The sequence below is a fragment of the Salmo salar genome, chromosome ssa13 (genome assembly GCF_905237065.1).
Source record: "Salmo salar chromosome ssa13, Ssal_v3.1, whole genome shotgun sequence".
In the NCBI taxonomy this organism is placed as follows: Eukaryota; Metazoa; Chordata; class Actinopteri; order Salmoniformes; family Salmonidae; genus Salmo; species Salmo salar.
In genome coordinates this window covers 58,927,981-58,950,200 of record NC_059454.1, presented here as the reverse complement: position 1 = coordinate 58,950,200, position 22,220 = coordinate 58,927,981, and the positions used below count along the sequence as shown (strand labels likewise).

Here is a 22,220-nt window from a genome sequence, read left to right as displayed (position 1 = left end):
CTCCTAAAGTTGATTTAGCTGCGAGATCGGGGCACCACCAGTACAGAGCTTGCTCAGGAATGTCAGCAGGCAGGTGTGAGTGCATCTGCACACACAGTGAGTCGAAGACTTTTGGAGGATGGCCTGGTGTCAAGAAGGGACAGACTGATATCCTGCAAAAGGTACAGGGATTGGACTGCTGAGGACTGAGGTGAAGTCATTTTCTCTGAATCCCCTTTCCAATTGTTTGGGGCATCCGAAAAAAAAGCTTGTCCCGCGAAGACAAGGTGAGCACTACCATCAGTCCTGTGTCATGCCAACAGTAAAGCATCCTGAGACCATTCATGTGTGGGGTTGCTTTTCAGCCATGAACACAGCCATGAATAAAGAATGAATAAAGAATGGTACCAACACATCATCCGAGAGCAACTTCTCCCAAACATCCAGGAACAGTTTGGTGACGAACAATGCCTTTTCCAGCATGATGGAGCACCTTGCCATAAGGCAAAAGTGATAACTAAGTGGCTCGGGGAACAAAACATCGATATTTTGGGTCCATGGCCAGGAAACTCCCCAGACCTTAATCCAATTGAGAACTTGTGGTCAATCCTCAAGAGGCGGGTGGACAAACAAAAACCCACAAATTCTGACAAACTCCAAGCATTGATTATGCAAGAATGGGCTGCCATCAGTCAGGATGTGGCCCAGAAGTTAATTGACAGCATGCCAGGGCGGATTGCAGAGGTCTTGAAAAAGAAGGGTCAACACTGCAAATATTGACTCTTTGCATCAACTTCATGTAATTGTCAATAAAAGCCTTTGACACTTATGAAATGCTTGTAATTATACTTCAGTATTCCATAGTAACATCTGACAAAAATATCTAAAGACACTGAAGCAGAAAACGTTGTGGAAATTAATATTTGTGTCATTCTCAAAACTTTTGGCCACGACTGTACAGCGCCTTTGGAAAGTAGTCAGACTCCTTGGCTTTGTCCAATTTTTTTTTATGTAACAGCCTTATTCTAATAAGTATTAAATGCAATGTTTTCCTCCTCAATCTACTCACAATACCACATACCGATAAAGCAAAAGCAGTTATTAGAAATATTAGAAAATGTATAAAACAGCAAAACAGAAATACGTTACTAACATAAGTATTCAGACCCTTTGCTATGAGACTTGAAATTGAGTTCAGGTGCATCCTGTTAACATTGAGCGTCATTGAGATGTTTCTACAACTTGATTGGAGTCCACCTGTGGTAAATTCAATTGCTTGGACATGATTTGGAAAGGCAAACACCTTGTCTAGCTTTTCCTGCATGGGACTCCAAGAGCTAAGGGAATTTTTTTAAGGGGAGCACAGGTGCACAGGTGCTTGCGTATTGTGCAAGCGACAGAGGCTATACATTAGAAGCTTATTATGCATAACCCGTCATTGATTAGCTAAATATAAGGCTAATACTGCATTGAATGTATTACCTGAAAGAGGTTGGCTAGGACAGCTATATATAGGGCTATACAGTGCATTCTGAAAGTATTCCAATCACTTGACTTTTTCCACATTTTGTTACGTTGCAGCCTTATTCTAAAATGTATGAAATCAAAAAAAATGCAATCTACACACAATACCCCATAATGACAAAGCAAAAAAAAAAAAAAAAATATGAAATACCTTATTTATCTACATAAGTATTCAGATCCTTTGCTATGAGACTCGAAATTGAGCTCAGGTGCATCCTGTTTCCATTAATCATCCTTGAGATTGATTGGAGTTCAACTGTGGTCAATTCAATTGTGTTATGTGGAGTGGAACAGGGGAAGCCAAGAGCAGACTCAGACGAGGAGACTGGGATGAAGTAACCAAGGTATTTATTGAAACACAAGGGGGAGATGGAGTGCAGGTCAGGGGGAGCTCGGGCGGGTTGCTGGAAACCAGGTGAGGAGGATGAGGCTGGAGCGAGAGGGGTTGAGACAGGGTAAGCAGGTCTGGTGGAGAATCCAAGGGAGTAGTAGAGTGGGGAATCCAGGACAGAGTAGCAGGATGACGAGACGTGGAACTGGAGACAGGGTCCAGAGTCAGAGCAGGCAGAATGAGCAGAGATTATGATCTGTCAGCGTGGAAGTGGCAGGGCTGAGTAGTAGTAGAGGTCTTGATCATGGAACAGGTTGCAGCTGGTGGGGATCTGCTCTGACTCCGGCACACATTTCTCCACCCACACAATCACACACACACAGAGAGAGGGAAAGAGCACAGGGGGAGGCGGCAGGTCAAGGAGACACAGGATCACCTGTAGGGGGAGTTGTAAGAGCAGATGTGTCAAATTGATTGGAAAGGCACACACCTGTCTACTGCATATAAGGTCCCACAGTTGACAGTGCATGTCAGAGGAAAAACCAAGCCATGAGGTCGAAAGGAATTGTCCGTAGAGCTCCGGGACAGGATTGTGGAGAGGCACAGATCTGGGGAAGGGTACCAAAACATTTCTGCAGCAAAGACTCTTCCTAGAGCTGGCCACCCAGCCAAACTGAGCAATCGGGGGAGAAGGGCCTTGGTCAGGGAGGGGACCAAGAACCCGATGGTCACTCTGACAGAGCTCCAGAGTCCCTCTGTGGAGATGGGAAAACCTTCCAGAAGGACAACCATCTCTGCAGCACTCCACCACTCAGGCATTTATGGTAGAGTGGCCAGACTCTAGGTACCTTTCCAAATTATGTCCCATCAATTGAATTTCCCATAGGTGGACTCCAATCAAGTTGTAGAAACAACTCAAGGATGATCAATGGAAACAGGATGCACCTGAGCTCAATTTCGAGTCTCATAGCAAAGGGTTCTGAATACTATGTTAATAAGGTATTTCGGTTTTTTATATTTATTAAATGAGAAAACATTTCTACAAACCTGTTTTCACTTTGTCATTATGGGGTATTGTGTGTAGATTGATGAGAGGAAACAATTATTTAATCCATTTTAGAATAAGATTGTAACGTAACAAAATGTGGAAAAAGTCAAGGGGTCTGAATACTTTCCGAATGCACTGTATACTCCAACATTTTGAATTTGAGATCAAATGTTTCATATGAGGCTACAGTACATAATGTCACCTTTTATTTGAGGTTATTTTCATAGATATCTGTTTTACCGTTTAGAAATGAAAGCACTTTATGTATCTAGTCCCCACATTTGAAGGTGTCATAAGGATTTGGCCAAATTCACTTATGTGTATTTAAGTAATCAAATGTTTAGCATTTTGTCCCATATTCCTAACACGCAATAACTTCATCAAGCGTGTGACTCTACAAACCTATTGAATGCATTTGCCGTTCGTTTTGGTTGTAAATCAGATTATGTTATGTCCAATATAAATTAATGGAAAATAATGTATTGTGTTATTTTCAGGTCATGTTTTATTGTAAATAAGAATATAATATGTTTCTGAACACTTCTACATTAATGTGGATGCTACCATGATTATGGATAATCATGAATGAATCGTGAATAATGATGTGTGAGAAAGTTAGAGGCATAAACGTCATATCCCCCCAAAATACTAACCTCCCCTGTTATTGGTAATGGTGAGAAGTTAGCATGATATTTGTGCCTCTCTAACTTTCTCACTCATCAGTATTCACTTTTCATGATTATCTGATAACTATTCCACTCATATTGTTTTAATTATAGGTCATATTTCATAGAAATCTGGAAACCCTAGACAGTTACTTTAAAACCATTCCATGTACAGTACCTATGTTTGTCCTCTGTAGCTATGTGCTTTTATTTGCTGAAATCCATACTTTTTAATAAAACTTTTGTTCTGACTGTTGCCCGGTATTGACTGACAATGACTGACGTTGTATCCTAACCTGCTGCATAAGTTCTCCTAAACTGCTACGAAAAAGACGTAGTTGTATCGAAGTAGCGTATTTTTAGGGAATCTCCCCAGCTAAGTCCTATCCTAGCCTAGCCTAGATACGTATATTGTTCATTTTCCTTGCGCCTGAAAACGACACTGATGGCCGCCTACACTTCAACGAACGACACCCTGTGTGCTTATCATTCCTTTGTCTGTGAGCGGTTGACACCGTTTCCTTGAACGGGGGATAGAGAGCTGAAAAGAAGAAAGAAACAGAGCGCAATAGCCTTCTTCTTCGCGTATAGCCGCAGCCCACAGGACGGCGGCGCGTACACGGTGGAGTAGCACAGACCGCAGTTCCCGGTACTGAAGACGGTGACGAGGGCTCATTCTCTCTGCAAGGGAAGGAGGGCGGGGTCTCGTAGCGTCAGCCCTCTCATTGTATGTCGGCTGCTGATGCTGAGCACTAGCGGAGAAAAAAAACCCAGGGCCATGGATACGGTTTTAAAAACCTTAGGCCTTAATACATTGTGGAGATTAATTGCACGGTAAGAATGCTTTGTTTCTGTTTATTTAATATGTTATTTCAAATGTTTGACAAGGTATGAATAATAGAGAGATGGGAGAGAGATGTATGCTTTTGCAGCAGGTTGACAGGAATTCTCATGAAGAGCAAGCGCCGTATGTGTGTTATTACGGTCGTTATTATCAAGCTTATGTCAGGACATTGCAGTGCATCTATAAATGATTGAGTTTATATGTCATTTTATGCTTTTCGTAATTCATGCGTAGGGTAATTGTTATGTAGGCATTTTTAAATGAGCGTGTAGCTGTAGCTAACTGTCGGGAAGTTACAGTATTGGCCTGCGCATTAGAAAGCATGCAGCCTTTCAAAGATGGAGAGGAAATTGCTGGTGGGTGCTTAGGCATATTATGGCCAGGGCCATTTTAAACTATGAATTCACACGATGAATTGGCAACATCTGTCTTTCTGTTAGTTACTGTAACTGACATTTGCTAATGACACGTTGGATAATTCATCATCAGTTGTTGAAGTGCCGTGGGTAAACCGACTTGCATTGCTCTTTTTCTCTAGTGCTATAGTGCTGTTTCCTCCGTAATTTAGGCTACCTGTCCCATCTGGTATGCTTATTGTTGTGTGTGATATTTATATGGCAACACATAGGACAAGGCCCATTATATTCATAGCCATAAGAACAATAGTTACCATAAAAACAAGATCGAACAGAATTGTGTTCTCAAAAATGAAACCAATCTGATTGAAGACATTTGTAATAAGTGTGTCAACTATTTACATGCAACACAACAATATAACATGTTAGGCCTACTAGAGTGTTTGTATGCATGCACGGAGGCCTAGATATATCACAATCCATCCGCTAGGTTATCCAATACTGGGCACAACATCCTTTTTCAAATCATTGTGTAATAGGCCTAAGGCCTCAATATCTGGAGAGCAGTTTGTTTTGGGATCACAACCATTGGGATGTTGTGGTCGTTGTTGTGGCTGGCTGATAGTTTAGGGATTAGATGTTAGTACAGGCCCAGTCTAGACCGGCCGACCCTCAGAGCAAAGGTCTGCTTTCTCATCAATCCTGGTCATAGAGATCTTAATAGTTCATATGGATCTAATAGTTAATATGGCAATAGTATGTTGAGTACAGTGAGTACCAACAATTATAATGTAAAAGGAGAGGGGGGCACAGTGGTAATCCAATGACAAGTGCTGTCCAGCCCAAATAATCAGACAGGAAGGATAATGTTCACTGCCATGCAGAGTGATTAAACCTCAGGTCCTCTGGCACAGCCAGCACTGGATTCAGAGGCTTGTATCCCAAATGGCACCATATTCCTTATATAATGCACTACTTTTGACCAGGGCCAATAAGGAATAGGGTGCCATTTGGGGCACACAAGAGTGCACCATCTGCAAAGATTGCATAACCTGGATTCTCTTTAGAAATGTGTCCCAAAATGTCATATTTATCTGGAAATGACAGGGGCAATTTGGAGCGAACTGAAATCCAACTTGTTTAGGCTTGGCATTAGGAAATGTATTATATTCCAGCAGCATGCAATCTGAAAAATATATGCATTGGCAAATGCAGTGAGCCTTGCAAAACAAGCTGCAATTTTATATGTTTTATATGCAATGAAATGTATTGTATGTGAATAGAATGGTTATATCAATATGATGTATAGTATACTATGTGGCATGTATATTTTTTATTACTTGTCATTGTTTATGTCAGAATGGAAATGAAGTTGTTTGAGTTGTTGGGAGCGGAAGATGAAATTGGACATGTGCCAATGCCTTGCGAACAGACGGACATACATTTGCAGCTCCTACCTAAAGGGTAGTCTTTGGTATAAGAGTAGCATTTGCAGAGTTTATTTCTGAAACGATATATCCAACCAATTTTTCACAGTTGTGGTTTTTCATCAGAAATGATTGCTCATGGCTATATCTATGTGTGTGTGTAACATATTATTCTTCTAATATTTTTTTATGAATAGATATTAGATGTGTATTAAAATGGGGTTTGTTGCAAAATGCCATATATCCATTGTTTAGCTTGAATGGAGTGTGCGTATCCTGTATGTTTAACATACTGCATAAATTCAACCCATCATAAATCTAGCCTCATGCTGTAGCGTTCGGTTAGAGTCAGGCATTGTCCCAAATGGCACCCCTATTCCCTACAGAGTGCACTACTTTTGACCAGAGCCCAGATCTCATATTACTGTATTGATGATAAAATATATATATATATATATATATATATATATATATATATACACAGCTAGTTTTTTTGTACATTAAAATGACATCAAATTGATCAGAAATACAGTGTAGACATTGTTAATGTTGTAAATGACTATTATAACTGGAAACGGCAGATTTTTTATGGAATATCTACATAGGCGTACAGAGGCCCATTATCAGCAACCATCATTCCTGTGTTCCAATGGCACATTGTGTTAGCTAATCCAAGTTTAGCATTTTAAAAGGCTAATTGATCATTAGAAAACCCTTTTGCAATTATGTTAGCACAGCTGAAAACTGTGATCCTGATTAAAGAAGCAATAAAACTGGCCTTCTTTAGACTAGTTGAGTATCTGGAGCGTCAGCATTTGTGGGTTCATTACAGGCTCAAAATGGCCAGAAACGAAGTACTTTTTTCCGAAACCCGTCAGTTTATTCTTGTTCTGAGAAATGAAGGCTATTCCATGCGAGAAATTGCCAAGAAACTGAGGATCTTGTACTGTGCTGTGTACTACTCCCTTCACAGAACAGCGCAAACGGGCCCTAACCAGAATAGAAAGAGGAGTGGGAGGCCCCGGTGCACAACTGAGCAAGAGTACAAGTACATTAGAGTGTCTAGTTTGAGAAACAGACGCCTCACAAGTCCTAAACTGGCAGCTTCATTAAATAATACCTGCAAAATACCAGTCTCAACGTCAACAGTGAAGAGGCAACTCCGGGATGCTGGCCTTCCAAAGGTCTGCATCAGTGGCTTGTAGGCTATTTGTGGAAGCCAGGAGATGGTAAATTACCGTGAGACCGACCGTTATTATCTTGACAATCACCGGCTGACGAAATGTCGTGACCGCCACAGCCCTAGTCTCTCCAGAGATGTTCAATCGGGTTCAAGTCTGGGCTATGGCTGGGCCATCATGTACATTCAGAGACTTTTCCCAATGCCACTCCTGTGTTGTTTTGGCTTTGTGCTTAGGGTCGTTGTCCTGTTGGAAGGTGAACCTTCGCCCCCAGTTTGAGGTCTTGAGGGCTCTGGAGAAGGTTTTCATCAAGTATCTCTCTGTACTTTGCTCCGTTCATCTTTCCCTCAATCCTGACTAGTCTTCCAGTCTCTGCCGCTGAAGAACATCCCCACAGCATGATGCTGCCACCACCATGCTTCACCGTAGGGATGATGCCATGTTTCCTCCAAACGTGATGCTTGCCATTCATGCCAAAGAGTTCAATCTTGCTTTCATCAGACCAGAGAATCTTGTTTCTCATGGTCTGAGAGTCTTCTATGTGCCTTTTGGCAAACTCCAAGCAGGCTTTCATGTGCCTTTTACCAAGGAGTGGCTTCCGTCTGGCCACTCTACCATAAAGGCCTGATTGGTGGAGTGCTGCAGAGATGGTTGTCCTTCTGGAAGGTTATATATACAGTTGAAGTCGGAAGTTTACATACATTTAGGTTGGAGTCATTAAAACTCGTTTTTCAACCACTCAAACAAATTTCTTGTTAACAAACTATAGTTTTGGCAAGTCGGTTAGGACATCCATTTTGTGCAAGTAATTTTTCCAACAATTGTTTACAGACAGATTATTTCACTTATAATTCACTGTATCACAATTCCAGGGGATCAGAAGTTTACATACACTAAGTTGACTGTGCCTTTAAACATCTTGGAAAATTCCAGAAAATGATGTCATGGCTTTAGAAGCTTCTGATAGGCTAATTGACATAATTTGAGTCAATTGGAGGTGTACCTGTGGATGTATTTCAAGGCCTACCTTCAAACTCAGTGCCTCATTGCTTGACATCATGGGAAAATCAAAAGAAATCAGCCAAGACCTCAGAAAAAAAATAGCAGACCTCCACAAGTCTGGTTCTTCCTTGGGAGCAATTTCCAAATGCCTGAAGGTACCACATTCATCTGTACAAACAATAGTATGCACGTATAAACACCATGGGACCACACAGCCGTCATACCGCTCAGGAAGGAGAAGCGTTCTGTCTCCTAGAAATTAACGTACTTTGGCGCGAAAAGTGCAAATCAATCCCATAACAACAGCAAAGGACGTTGTGAAGGTGCTGGAGGAAACAGGTACAAAAGTATCTATATCCACAGTAAAACAAGTCCAATATCGACATAACCTGAAAGGTCGCTCAGCAAGGAAGAAGCCACTGCTCCAAAACCGCCATACAAAAGCCAGACTATGGCTTGCAACTGCACATGGAGAAATGTCCTCTGGTCTGATGAAACAAAAATAGAACTGTTTGACTATGATGACCATCGTTATGTTTGGAGGAAAAAGGGGGATGCTTGCAAGTCGAAGAACATCATCCCAACCGTGAAGCACGGGGGTGGCAGCATCATGTTGTTGGAGTGCTTTGCTGCAGGAAGGACTGGTGCACTTCACAAAATATATGGCATCATGAGGCAGGAAAAATATGTGGATATATTGAAGCAACATCTCAAGACATCAGTCAGGAAGTTAAAGCTTGGTCGCAAATGGGTCTTCCAAATGGACAATGACACCAAGCATACTTCCAAAGTTGTGGCAAAATGGCTTAAGGACAACAAAGTCAAGGTTTTGAGTGGCCATCACAAAACCCTGACCTCAATCCTATAGAAAATTTGTGGGCAGAACTGAAAAAGTATGTGCGAGCAAGGAGGCCTAGAAACCTGACTCAGTTACACAAGCTCTGTCAGGAGGAATGGGCCAAAATTCCCCCAACTTATTGTGGGATTCTTGTGGAAGGCTACCCGAAATGTTTGACCGAAGTTAAACAATTTAATTGCAAAGCTACCAAATACTAATTGAGTGTATGTAAACTAGAGGTCGACCGATTATGATTTTAACGCCGATACCGATTATTGGAGGACCCAAAAAAGCCGATACCGATTAATCGGCCAATTTAAAATAAAAAAATGAATTTTACAACAATACTGAATGAACACTTATTTTATCTTAATATAATACATCAATAAAATCAATTTAGCCTCAAATAAATCATGAAACATGTTCAATTTGGTTTAAATAATGCAAAAACAAAGTGTTGGAGAAGAAAGTAAAAGTGCAATATGTGTCATGTAAGAAAGCTAACGTTTAAGTTCCTTGCCCAGAACATGAGAACATATGAAAGCTGGTGGTTCCTTTTAACATGAGTCTTCAATATTCCCAGGTAAGAAGTTTTAGGTTGTAGTTATTATAGGAATTATAGGACTATTTCTCTCTATACGATTTGTATTTCATATACGTTTGACTATTTGATGTTCTTATAGGCACTTTAGTATTGCCAGTGTAACAGTATAGCTTCCGTCCCTCTCCTCGCTCCTACCTGGTTTCGAACCAGGAACACATCGACAACAGCCACCCTCGAAGCAGCGTTACCCATGCAGAGCAAAGGGAACAACTACTCCAAGTCTCAGAGCGAGTGACGTTTGAAACGCTATTAGCGCGCACCCCGCTAACTAGCTAGCCATTTCACATCAGTTACACCAGCCTAATCTTGGGAGTTGATAGGCTTGAAGTCATAAACAGCCCAATGCTTGAAGCACAGCGAAGAGCTGCTGGCAAAACGCACGAAAGTGCTGTTTGAATGAATGCTTACGAGCCTGCTGCTGCCTACCACCGCTCAGTCAGACTGCTCAATCAAATCATAGACTTATTATAATTATTATAATAAACACACAGAAATACGAGCCTTAGGTCATTAATATGGTCGAATCCGGAAACTATCATCTCGAAAACAAAAAGGTTTTCCTTTCAGTGAAATACGGAACCGTTCTGTATTTTATCTAACGGGTGGCATCCCTAAGTCTAAATATTCCTGTTACATTGCACAACCTTCAATGTTATGTCATAATTACGTAAAATTCTGGCAAATTAGTTCGCAACAAGCCAGGCGGCCCAAACTGTTGCATATACCCTGACCTTGCGTGCAATGAACGGAAGAGAAGTGACACAATTTCACCTGGTTAATATTGCCTGCTAACCTGGATTTCTTTTAGCTAAATATGCAGGTTTAAAAATATATACTTCTGTGGATTGATTTTAAGAAAGGCATTGATGTTTATGGTTAGGTACAGTCGTGCAACGATTGTGCTTTTTTCGCAAATGCGCTTTTGTTAAATCATCCCCCGTTTGGCGAAGTCGGCTGTCTTTGTTAGGAAGAAATAGTCTTCACAGTTCGCAACGAGCCAGGCGGCCCAAACTGCTGCATATACCCTGACTCTCTTGCAAGAGAAGTGACACATTTTCCCTAATTAAAAGAAATTCATGTTAGCAGGCAATATTAACTAAATATGCAGGTTTAAAAATATATACTTGTGTATTGATTTTAAGAAAGGCATTGATGTTTATGGTTAGGTACACGTTGGAGCAACGTGTACCTTAGCGGTTATATGCCACGCAGGACAGGCTAGATAAACTAGTAATATCATCAACCATGTGTAGTTAACTAGTGATTATGATTGATTGTTTTTTATAAGATAAGTTTAATGCTAGCTAGCAACTTACCTTGGCTTCTTACTACATTCGCATAACAGGCAGGCTCCTCGTGGAGTGCAATGTAAAGCAGGTGGTTAGAGCGTTGGACTAGTTAACCGTAACGTTGAAAGCTTGAATCCCCGAGCTGACAAGGTAAAAATCAGTCGTTCTGCCCCTGAACAAGGCAGTTCCTAGGCCATCGTTGAAAATAAGAATGTGTTCTTAACTGACTTGCCTAGTTAAATAAAGGTGTAAGAAAAAAAGTAAAAATTTTTTGGGCCAAATCGTCGTCCAAAAATACCAATTTCCGATTGTTATGAAAACTGGAAATCGGCCCTAATTAATCGGCCATTCCGATTAATCGGTCGACCTCTAATGTAAACTACTGACCCACTGGGAATGTGATGAAAGAAATAAAAGCTGAAATAAATCATTCTCTCTACTATTATTCTGACATTTCACATTCTTAAAATAAAGTGGTCATCCTAACTGTCCTAAAACAGGGGATTTTTACTAGGATTAAATGTCAGAAATTGTGAAAAACTGAGTTTAAATGTATTTGGCTCAGGTGTATGTAAACTTCCGTCTTCAACTGTATATTTACAGTGAGGGAAAAAAGTATTTGATCCCCTGCTGATTTTGTACGTTTGCCCACTGACAAAGAAAAATCTGTCTATAATTTTAATGGTAGGTTTATTTGAACAGTGAGAGACAGAATAACAACAAAAAAATCCAGAAAAACGCATGTCAAAGATGTTATAAATTGATTTGCATTTTAATGAGGGAAATAAGTATTTGACAGGTAACGAGCTAAGATTAGGAGCACACTCTTAAAGGGAGTGCTCCTAATCTCACTTTGTTACCTGTATAAAAGACAGCTGGGAGCCAGAAATCTTTCTGATTGAGAGGGGGTCAAATACTTATTTCCCTCATTAAAATGCAAATCAATTTATAACATCTTTGACATGCATTTTTCTGGATTTTTTTGTTGTTATTCTGTCTCTCACTGTTCAAATAAACCTACCATTAAAATTATAGACTGATCATTTCTTTGTCAGTGGGCAAATGTACAAAATCAGCAGGGGATCAAATACTTTTTTCCCTCACTGTAAATATACAGTTGAAGACGGAAGTTTACATACACCTGAGCCAAATACATTTAACTGTCCACAGAAGCAATCAATCAATCAATCAGATTCCAAACTCTCCACCATGGCCAAGACCAAAGAGCTCTCCAAGGATGTCAGGGACAAGATTGTAGACCTACACAAGGCTGGAATGGGCTACAAGACCATCGCCAAGCAGTTTGGTGAGAAGGTGACAACAGTTGGTGCGATTATTCGCAAATGGAAGAAACACAAAAGAACTGTCAATATCCCTCGGCCTGGGGCTCCATGCAAGATCTCACCTCGTGGAGTTGCAATGATCATGAGAACGGTGAGGAATCAGCCCAGAACTACACGGGAGGATCTTGTCAATGATCTCAGGGCAGCTGGGACCATAGTCACCAAGAAAACAATTGGTAACACACTACGCCGTGAAGGACTGAAATTCTGCAGTGCCCGCAAGGTCCCCATGCTCAAGAAAGCACATATACATGCCCGTCTGAAGTTTGCCAATGAACATCTGAATGATTCAGAGGACAACTGGGGGAAAGTGTTGTGGTCAGATGAGACCAAAATGGAGCTCTTTGGCATCAACTCAACTCGCCGTGTTTGGAGGAGGAGGAATGCTGCCTATGACCCCAAGGACACCATCTCCACCGTCAAACATGGAGGTGGAAACATTGTGCTTTGGGGGTGTTTTTCTGCTAAGGGGACAGGACAACTTCACCGCATCAAAGGGACGATGGACGGGGCCATGTACCGTCAAATCTTGGGTGAGAACCTCCTTCCCTCAGCCAGGGCATTGAAAATGGGTCGTGGATGGGTATTCCAGCATGACAATGACCCAAAACAGACGGGCAAGGCAACAAAGGAGTGGCTCAAGAAGAAGCACATTAAGGTCCTGGAGTGGCCTAGCCAGTCTCCAGACCTTAATCCCATAGAAAATCTGTGGAGGGAGCTCAAGGTTCTAGTTGCCAAATGTCAGCCTCGAAACCTTAATGACTTGGAGAAGATCTGCAAAGAGGAGTGGGACAAAATCCCTCCTGAGATGTGTGCAAACCTGTTGGCCAACTACAAGAAACGTCTGACCTCTGTGATTGCCAACAAGGGTTTTGCCAGCAAGTACTAAGTAATGTTTTGCAGAGGGGTCAAATACTTATTTCCCTCATTAAAATGCAAATCAATTTATAACATTTTTGACATGCGTTTTTCTGGATTTTTTTGTTGTTATTCTGTCTCTCACTGTTCAAATAAACCTACCATTATAGACTGATCATTTCTTTGACAGTGGGCAAACGTACAAAATCAGCAGGGGATCAAATACTTTTTTCCCTCACTGTATATATATATATATATTTTTCAATGTCACAAATGTTTAATTTGTACAGTTTTTTAATACAAATGTAGTTATTCGTCAGGTTTGACTGTGTAAAACCTTGCAGTACTACTTTTTTCTATGAGAGTGATGCGGATATATCTCGTTTAGGAAAATAAACATGATTATTTGTCTCTGAAATGAAACCTTCAAGTGATAGATTTCAAACAAACATGTCTGTGATTTAATAATGCATGGTTAGATGTGGGAAAAAAACGTAAGTTCAATTAAAAAAAAGCGGATTTACTTCCATTTCTGAAATTGTATATATAGCGTTTTGGAAACTCTTCATTTCGGAATTACTATCACAAACAAAGTGGTATCAAACAGCAGTGGTGCTTAGGAATATACCATACAAACATTACATGAGTACTTAAACACAGCATAATATACACAGCCTACATTTTCTATCAAAAGCGGAAATTGGTAAAATGGTATTCGAACACCAGAAATCTTTATTCATGACTTGCGGACGGCTACAAAGCATCATCTGCAGAATCCGGTAGCAACAGATTTGATGTCTCAGTGGAGAGTTAAGTGGGTCATGATGCCAGTGTGCTTAATGATGTTGTGTTCAACCCTCACCATGCATCAGAGCTGGGAAGCAGGCCACTCCTGCTGCGGGAACCTCACTGCCTTCTCCCCTTTCTCATTGTTCATAAGCCTTACTTGCCTTATGTCTTGGAGTTCTGCTTCAGGCTTAAATCCAGGGGGAAGGTGTGTTAATGCCAGAGTGTGCTACGAGGAAATAGGCTCAAACAAGCAGTAAGAGAATAGGTCTAACTACTTGCACTCTAACTGACCCTGAGATTTGATTCATGAAATAAGAGGACATTTCACTAGAAAAATGGTGAAGAGTGTAGAGACGGACCTCTCTAAATCATTTGGCGTGGTAAAAGTGCTAGACTTAAAATGAGTACGCTACAACTACCCAAAGAATATGCTGAACTACAATTGGGCATGCCATACCATTTTAGAATGGATGCATGACTATCTCAGGGGTGGGACACAGTCTCCAGAAGCATGGGGCTGTGCACCTATGGCGTTGTTAAGTGTTCTTACTAGTAATAGTAAACAAATACATCAAACATTTTGAATAACCCTGTGATCTACTGTACAGTCCAAAAGGTATTTCCTCATCACTGATAGAAGCAATAGAGCATTCCCTCCAGGATTTAACAACAGTATCTTCGGCTCATGGCTCAGCAGAGGAATCAGTTACTGGGGACCTATACTCAAACAATGTTCTGATGTGTTTTACACAAATCCAAGCTAAGTTTGGTATCCCGCAAATGCACTTTTATGGTTTCTTGCAAGTTCTAAATTTTATTTCGGACTGACACACATTACCTCTAGATGGGTCGTTGACGGGTCCAATTGATAAATGCTTCCTCCAATTCACAGAGTCAAAGTGTTTTATCTCTTACTTTTATGAGTCAATTCATACTTGGGATAAATACAATATAGATAATGTATTAAGAATCTGGGAGAGGGACCTTGAGATGGGCAGCATGGATCTCATCATGCAACACCACATTTTCTTGTTACAGGATCAGAGAAGTCCTGTACAAACTCCTACACAGACAACATCCCCAATGTGTTTAAAATACACAACAGTAATTGGCACATACATACACATACACATACAAATGTAATACTTCCAGGTCAACTGCAATATTAATTCCATTGTAAAGCACAATTTCTCCCATTTCCAGCTAAATCAGTAACGAGACCTCCAGGCTGTCCATCCCTGCATGATTGAAGAAGGCAATGGTGAAGGGGGAAGCGAAGGCTACTGAGTGATAGTGAAAGGGGAAGATGTGTTGTGTGGGGAAACAGCATTTTTCACCCAATTTGTTCAACTTATCACCTCTAAAATGTCAATAAAACACTATAAAGAGTTTATATAATGTCTCATTACATACCTACTTGAAGGTTTGTGTCGAATTTGAATAGGGGGTTTTAGAGCGGCGCTAAAGTGTTCTTCAGAAGTAAACTGCGGCTGTCACGGCTTTTGAGAGTCATGATGGCTCGCAGTGATGACGCGAAACATGTACTGTTGATTGAATTAACTATTGATGAGCTCACAAGTAATTCACTTTACACTCACCATTGATAGTGTCTTGATAAATAAATAAATACCGTTCAATATATAAGTAACACAAAGTAGGGAACGTTAATTTCAGAAGAGATGGATGTGATTCTGTTCAAAGAGAGAGATGAAGGAATATAATGTTACTTTATATAATGTTAATGAACAAAGCGTGGGAATGATTAGGGTTCATATTATAACTTCCAGTAGCACGAGATAAATACTTTTATAAACGACTTAACGTCAGTAAATTACTCTATAAAGCAACAATATTAATGTAAAAAATGTGTATAACAACTAACAACAGTTGTAACAACAACTCTCCTCTGTCCTCTCACTCCATCATATCCACTGAGTGTACATGAACACCTGCTCTTTCCACGAAATGTACAATAACATTTTACATTTACATTTTACATTTTAGTCATTTAGCAGACGCTCTTATCCAGAGCGACTTACAGTAGTGAATGCATTCAGTTCATACAACTCAGTCCGGCTTTTAACTTACTCTTGAAAGTTGTAATAGTAGAATGCACAAATTGGGAAGTGCATCATCAGTTTTTTCTCGTCATGTCAGTCATTGCATACCTTTCCCCAATCCTGGAAGGGGGGCCTGAGTGAAAAAGTTTGGGAACACTTGACCCATTGTACAACATCAGGTCTTACCAACACAAGCCCCAGGATCTCTTTACACCATGATCACTCACTTTTCAAAACAAATGCCAGATGCACACAGAGGACATGTCTCAACTTTTCATTGAGAGGATTTTAGCATCTCAATTTTGTCCTGTACGGTCAAAATTCCTGTACGGTTAAAATGTGTTTTGTACAGGAATCCTTATAGAATCCATTGTTATTTTTCTTCTCATGTTTTCTTAATATAGTGTTATCCTGTTAGGTTGGCTCTGCATTCATAAACAAAATGTCATTGTTTGCTGTATATGTCATTGTTGAGTATTCAATCTTGTTCAAAGTAAATAGCCTACTTCCTGACCTTAAATAGAAACATTTTATAGAGAAGCCTAGACTTAACTATATCCTTTTAATACCAACAACCATGACATGACTGTGCTAAGCACAGAAAGAAAAGTTAGACGCATAGAATGTGGGATTAGGGACATGATTGCAGTGGCGACTCGTCATTCAGGGCAGCTGAGGCTAAACCCCACCTGTTCCGAGACACCTGTTTAGCAAAAAATATATATACAGTACCAGTCAAAAGTTTGGACACATCTTATCATTCAAGGGTTTTTCTTTATTTTTTACTATTTTCTACAATGTAGAATAATAGTGAAGACATCTAAACTATGAAATAACACATATGGAATCATGTTGTAACCCAAAAAGTGTTAAACAAATCAAAATATATATATATTTTAGATTCTTCAAAGGAGCCACCCTTTGCCTTGATGACAGCTTTGCACACTCTTGGCATTCTCTCAACCAGCTTCATGAGGAATGCTTTTCCAACGCATATGCTGAGCACTTGTTGTCTACTTTTCCTTCACTCCGCGGTCCAACTCATCCAAAACCATCTCAATTGGGTTGAGTTCGGGTGATTGGGGAGGCCAGGTCATCTGATGCAGCACTCCATCACTCTCCTAAGGGTTAAATAACCCTTAAACAGCCTGGAAGTGTGTTTTGGGTCATTGTACTGTTGAAAAACAAGTGATAGTCCCACTAAGCACAAACCAGATTGGATGGCGTATCGCTGAAGAATGCTGTGGTAGCCATGCTGTTGTCCTTAAGCCATTTTACCACAACTTTGGAAGTATGCTTGGGGTCATTGTCCATTTGGAAGACCCATTTGCGACCAAGCTTTAACTTCCTGACTGATGTCTTGAGATGTTGCTTCAATATATCCACATAATTTTCCTGCCTCATGATGCCATCTATTTTGTGATGTGCACCAGTCCCTTCTGCAGCAAAGCACCCACACAACATGATGCTGCCACCCCCGTGCTTCACGGTTGGGATTGTGTTCTTCGGCTTGCAAGCAGTTTTATTTTTGTTTCATCAGACCAGAGGACATTTCTCCAAAAAATACGATATTTGTCCCCATGTGCAGTTGCAAACCGTAGTCTGGCTTTTTTATGGTGGTTTCGGAGCAGTGGCTTCTTCCTTGCTGAGCGGCCTTTCAGGTTATGTCGATATAGGACTCATTTTACTGTGAATATAGATACTTTTGTACTTGTTTCCTCCAGCATCTTCACCAGGTCCTTTGCTGTTGTTCTTGGATTGATTTGCACTTTTTGCACAAAAGTACTTTCATCTCTAGGAGACAGAACGCGTCTCCTTCCTGAGCGGTATGACGGCTGCGTGGTCCCATGGTGTTTATACTTGCGTACTATTGTTTGTACAGATGAACGTGGTACCTTCAGGCGTTTGGAAATTGCCCCCAAGGATGAACCAGACTTGTTCTGAGGTCTTGGCTAATTTCTTTTGATTTTCCCATGATGTCAAGCAAAGAGGCACTGAGTTTGAAGGTAGGCCTTGAAATACACTGCTCAAAAAAATAAATAACGTTATGTTGGATTTCATGGAAATGATATTCACATTTGTTAGTCCATTTCATTGGCACTATCTTTATGAATGATGTTGCATGCACACACACACACACACACACAAAAAAAACGATTTTAACTGTATTATGACAGGAAATGTCTGGAAAGGGAAATACCCAGCAACAGCCCAAGAAACAGTGCCATTACACCCCTGAATAGCTACAGGCTGCTTATGAGGTGATGGCGGGGAGTAGCCTGAGGGAGGTGACTCATGCCTCCTGTCAGTACCTGTTTACAGGGAAGCCAATGGTCCAAAAACATTCCATATAGTTAATTACTATTGCAGTTTGGTGACATGCTGTCTTTTAGGGAGTTCCGTTCATTTTCTTCCCCTGTGCACAATCAAGAGCAGAAAGAGAGGCACGCAGGAATGTCGCCTCTCAATTTGGGTTAGAGCGTGTAATTTGCAAACGACTTTAATAGATAGCACACGTATTGAACACACAGCTCCAGTGAATAGGTTGGCACGGCAAATGTATTTCAAAACGTTAACACTGCAAACTTGAGAGCAAAAATCTAAGTGTCATGCAATTCATTATTGATTGATTCAGTGTTTGTGTTATTGATGACCACATTGCTATTAGCACCCTACTCATGAAAAAATGTGTTTAATATTGGCAATAATAATATTAAAACTAATGCTCATTTAAACAAAAATCATGAATAATGAAGGTTTCTTACAAGTGTATATGGTTAAGCATGTTTCTAATCTGTGAGAGAAACGCTACCCCAGGTGGAAAGACGCTGTACGGCAACACAATGGGTTGCAAAATGCGTGCCGTGCCGTACGTTAGCGATGTAACGTGAAGCCAGAGGGGTCCGTTTTTTCATCTTTGCTCGAAAACTATTGGTCCATTACTATGTCAACGCTTGAATAGAAACATAGTTTAATCCCCGGATTTTGATGCCAACACAGTCGCTGCAGTCCCATTAGTTTTCATTACAACCTTGTTTGAATGCCTTGGTTATGCAAAATGTGTCTAGGTTTCTAACACTGCTAGGTTTTAGTAGGATGAAAGGAAATGAAAACATTTATACTAAGTGTGGCAGCTGATGCTGGAGCATTTGCCTAGAGATTTAGTTGACCTGTTAGAGAGGGGCAGCGACGATGTAGCTTGGCGCTCGAAATGGCAACCTTAACTCAGTGTAAAGGGAGTAAGGGGATGCCGATGTGTAAACTTATTGGTGAAATGTGAGGTGTGTATCTGTGCAGAAAGTTCGGCAACTATTTGGAAACTGTATTTTTTTCTTCTTTTTTTTTTGCCCTTACCTTTTCAATGTTTTGTTATGTTACTGTTACACTATATTGTTTCTGATTGTTACACCATTGTAACCTATGGTAACACCCTTGGTGTTGGTAACACGCCGACAGAGATGGTCGCCTCACTTCAGGTCCTTAGGAAACTATGCAGTTATATATAGTGGCCCTTATACGTAGTTACTACACTGTAATAACTGTAACTGTTTTTGTAACCGAACCAGTCAGAGACTTAACTACCTTATTAATAACACATTGTAATAATACAAAACATTTTATCAGCTTGCAGGATGCTTTGATCAGTTGCACAATTTCTCTCGTTCACTTTCACTTGTAAATGTCCACACTCACCGAAAATGACATTCTGTAGCTACTAGCTATGCTTGTATAACTTTATGAGCTGGATTTGCCTGTCTTTGCAATTAGTTTGTTACTTTTCATTTGTTAGCATTTAGCTAAAAGTGTCCATATGATTCTGCTATTAGTTTGTGCTACTTTTGTTAGCATTCTGGTAATAGATGGCCAATTGGCTTTTCTTGCATTTTAGTGTCCCCTTGTGTGCTATGCCGGTAATACTGTAAATCCCAGGATGAGAGAAGGACGGTATCACAATATGAAAATCTGGATACCGCCCAAGCCTAATGCTCACACGTCCTCTGTGTCACATGTCAGGAAGGGAACTGATGCCAATAGTCTTATCAAATAAAATGTAATTTGTCACATGCTTCATAAACCCAGCATGTGGGACATGCTGGGATTATGTCCCATCACCAAATATGGAATAGGACAATAATCTGATTTATGTGTCTACATATTCGTTTAACCCCCGCCACCTGGTTCTGACCGAATGTAGTCTACCGCAGCATTCCTGTAGCATGGTTAGTTACTGGGTTAATACAGCATTCCACTTTGACATGATTGGGTATTGTGTGTAGGCCAGTGACACAAAATCTAAATTTAATCACAACAAAATTAGGAAATATATTTTTGATGCTGAATGTTATCATATGTTCAACCAAAACCTAATATTAGATAAAGGAAACCTGAGTGAACAAATAACACGACAATTGAAAACATTCAGTTAAAAAATATATGCAAAAGTAGAGAAAGTCAGAAAGGGGGCAAATACATTTTCACGGAACTGTACATTCGAAATCTGCAATTTTTCATACATTTCTATGCTCGAATGAACAAAGAGCCACTTGGGAGCCAAGTGATTGGCTCTTTTAGCTGAACAGAGCCAAAAGATCCGCCTCATTGAAAAAAATCGGAACGCTCATCACTAGTGCCTGTGAGGCAGCGCTAGCGCTGAATGTGCGCACGTATACTTTTTTGTAATGAAACTTACCTGTTTGGCAGTTCGGGTGCCAGAATCACCCTGTGGCTTTAGTAAGAACTGCCATTGAATCCTTTGAAAATACATGGTCAATAACCACAGTTTTTATGCGAAAAGTCATATAAGAAAAAACAGGACGTTTCGGTGTAATTTTATAAATGCCGACAGATAATTGGTTCGTTCGACATGGTGGGATCCATGAACAAAATGTGTAGAACAATCAGAAGAACGAAAGCCCCACTAAAAACATTTAGAATGTTTTTGTTTCCACCCTAAGGTCATGCACTACTCATGAATCATATTTAGCACATTTATTCTAAAAACATAAAATACCGTCAAATACTGTCACACCGTCAAAGATTTGAAAAATATTGTCATTTTATATTTTGTCAGTATCGTCCAGCCCTACATTATTGAGCTATTGATTGTTACCTAAAATCCTATGAATGATTTTCAAATCAGTAATTAGTAATTAGACTAAATGTTAATAATGCACTTTAAATCTGGAGTTTGCATCAGAGTGTAACGGAGGGCATTGGAGCCAGACAGACCTTCACAGAAAAAGTATGTGTATGTGTTCACCCAGCCACAATACTAGTGGACCTTGTAGTAGTGTCTGTCAGCGTTCATTTCAATACCATTACATTGAGTTCCCTTACATTAGTTTTGCATTTCATACATACCTAATTCTCTGTGATGATTTTCAACTGATTTTACTATACTCTCTGTGAGTAGTAGGCCTACTCATGTACGCTTTCCTGCCCTTGCCCAGAAGTGCTTTGAACAAAGACAGTGCCTTGAATCTGTCTCGCATGCATCCGTGCTTGTAATTGCTGGATTAGCCCACAATGAACAATGTATACCACGTTGCATTTAGAAGTTAGCATTCCATCATGTTTTCAGACAACTAGGATGACTTTCTGTCACGTTATTAGGTTGCATTACGCCTTTTGACATTCTGATGTGGCATGGAACCACAGTTATCCTAGCCATGTCATCCTTTTTCTTTTAGGATCAAATGTTCCAGAACAGAGCCATACCAGACCCATTTGCTGTTAGAAAGGTCGTAAAGACTCCAGAGAATAGCCTATGTTGCTTTGCTTTTGAATGGTGGATGAGACATTGTCTCTTGCTGTCTGCACATTCACACTCTGCAAATAATATCAACAGTAATTCAACGAAACAGCCATGGTCCTTTGGACAGAAGCCATGAGCAACACTCACCAGCGATTAAAAAGCTTAGCACCAGTGGACTGATAAGTGCATGAGGAAGAAACGTGTCATTATAATCTTCATCTGAAATCTTAGTGTAATATTTGAATCATCATTAGGCCTCTGTCTCTGATTATAAGGAGATTATGCAAAGAGTTATGGCACTGTTTGTGTACAATCGCTGTGACTATA

At 40.3% G+C, this 22,220-nt stretch overlaps 1 protein-coding gene across 4 annotated transcripts in view; it reads left to right on the top strand.

Moving 5' to 3' along the window:
- The first annotated feature begins 3,841 nt into the window (after positions 1–3,841).
- The window catches only part of LOC106567514 (janus kinase and microtubule-interacting protein 2), a 49,201-nt gene continuing 30,822 nt past the window's right edge, over positions 3,842–22,220 (top strand). For all 4 annotated transcript variants that reach the window (XM_014136834.2, XM_014136836.2, XM_014136833.2 and 1 more), the window contains exon 1: positions 3,842–4,381. The gene's annotated coding sequence lies outside the window, so the exon portion shown is untranslated. The remainder of the gene's footprint in view (positions 4,382–22,220) is intronic.